This window comes from Bos javanicus, chromosome 4 (genome assembly GCF_032452875.1).
Source record: "Bos javanicus breed banteng chromosome 4, ARS-OSU_banteng_1.0, whole genome shotgun sequence".
NCBI classification, from domain to species: Eukaryota; Metazoa; Chordata; class Mammalia; order Artiodactyla; family Bovidae; genus Bos; species Bos javanicus.
Window position 1 is genome coordinate 51,100,997 of NC_083871.1, and position 2,317 is coordinate 51,103,313.

The window sequence follows — 2,317 nt, forward strand, 5'->3', positions numbered from 1 at the left end:
TCTTCCCAACCCAGGGATTAAACCTAGGTCTCCCACATTGCAGGCAGATTCTTTACCACCTGGGCAATCAGGGAAGCCCTAGGTGAATAAATAACTTATTTTACTATTCGACAGATGTTTGATGAGTGGCTACTATGCATAAAGGATATTTATTAGATGTTGGGGTTTCAAAAGTGAGTAAGACTAGAAAAGTCTCTGACCTAGTAGAATTTACAATCTAGTAGGGGAAAGAGAAATAACAAACAGATAAATAATAAACATCAAGGAACGATAAATCCTGTGAAAAAGCATAAGAAATAAGGTTGAGGGAAATGGTGAGTGGGTAGTTGTATAAAGACATCTTGAGATGATATCTGAGTTGGCCTCTTTCTTCTAGAACCAGCCTCATCTTATCGGACTTGCTGGGAAGTGGCCTTAGGAGCAGGAAGAACATTCGGAGATGTCCCCAGATCTTGCACTTGCTTTGCAGTGCCAGTGCCGTCATCATCTAGTGGTAGGTCCTCTGCACAATCTGGGAAGGCTATTCACGTTGCCATGAATTCTCTGGAGAAGCTTGTTGTATCCTTTTATGTGCACTAGCAATCCTATAGTAACTCAATTTTTTTTAATAATTGATATTTGGCTGTGCTGGGGGGTCTTCACTGCTATGTGAGCTTTTCTCTAGCTGTGACCAGTGGAAGCTGCTCTCTAGTTGCTGTGCCAGGGCTTCACATTGTGGTGGCTTCTGTTGGGGAGCACAGGATCGAACTCATGTGTCCTGCATTGGCAGGCAGATTCTTCACCACTGAGCCACCAGGGAAGCTTGTAACTCAACTTCTAATAAAAACTTTCGAGTACCTTTATATATATATATATATATCTTTATGTATATATATACCTTTATACATATATATATATGGAGAAGAAATCTGAGTGAGGGAGTGCTTAAATGAGATGCAAAATGTTAATCTGTCTGCAAACTTCTGGCCCAGGCAAATTTTCTTCTCATGTTCATCTGAGGATAATACTTCGTTTATGGAATGATTGGCACGAGAACTTTATGGTGAATGAGCCTTAGACTGAAAGTTGATCAAAGGATAGATATTTATTGAACTTCTATTTGCATGGCTACAAGCTCAGGAACTAGAAATCATAACCAGAAGGGTTTTTCTCTTGTTGACTTTCTCTACCTGAAATGAACATTTAAAGCTGAGTCCTGGTGATTTAAGACAGACAACATCTCCTACATATACCTTTCTCTGAGCAATGCTTCCCCAACTGAAAAAAGGTGTTCCTGCCACCCAGACACTGTGCTCTGGGCTCGTACACACTTGTAATTCTGTTCTTAGTGTCATGACTTACAGCTGTTTGGTTATATCTCCATGGGGGAGGGGATTGTTTTCTCTGAATTCCCTTTGCCTTACACAGTTTTTCCCAAAGTTCCCAGATAATATGGCTTACCTTAGGGCACTTGTTAAATTACCTGGATTTTCTGGCCTCTCCCTGGAAATTCTAATGGAGTAGTTCTGAGCTAAGGCCTAGGAATCTTGTTGTTTTAACAAGCATTCCAGGTGATCCTTATCATCAAGCAAGATTGGGAAATACTGGCCCAGCATGTAGTAACACTAAGAACATGTGATTGAGTGAACTAAAAAAACTACACGTGAACAGAACTTTCTTTTGTCTTTTTATACCAGATAATCATCAAATAAATATAGTACTGCAAAAATACACTCCTGTGGTGTTGGAGAAGACTCTTGAGATTCCCTTGGACTGCAAGGAGATCCAACCAGTCCACCCTAAAGGAAATCAGTCCTGAATATTAATTAAAAGGACTGATGCTGCTGCTAAGTTGCTTCAGTCGTGTCCGACTCTGTGTGACCCCATAGACGGCAGCCCACCAGACTCGTCCATCCCTGGGATTCTCCAGGCAAGAACACTGCAGTGGGTTGCCATTTCCTTCTCCAATGTGTGAAAGTGAAAAGTGAAAGTGAAGTATCTCAGTTGTGTCTGATTCCTAGCGACCTCATGGACTGCAGCCCTCCAGGCTCCGCTGTCCATGGGATTTTCCAGGCAAGAGTACTGGAGTGGGGTGCCATTGCCTTCTCCTGTTGTGGTTGCTAGTATGTCACTAAAATTAAGGCAGGTAGGTCCTTCTCCAGGAAGGACTGATGCTGAAGCTGAAACTCCAATACTTTTGCCACCTGATGCGAAGAACTGACTCACTGGAAAAGATTCTGATGCTGGGAAAGATTGAAGGCAGGAGGAAAAGGGGACAACAGAGGATGAGATGGTTGGATGGCATCACCAACTCAGTAGACATGAGTTTCAGTAAACT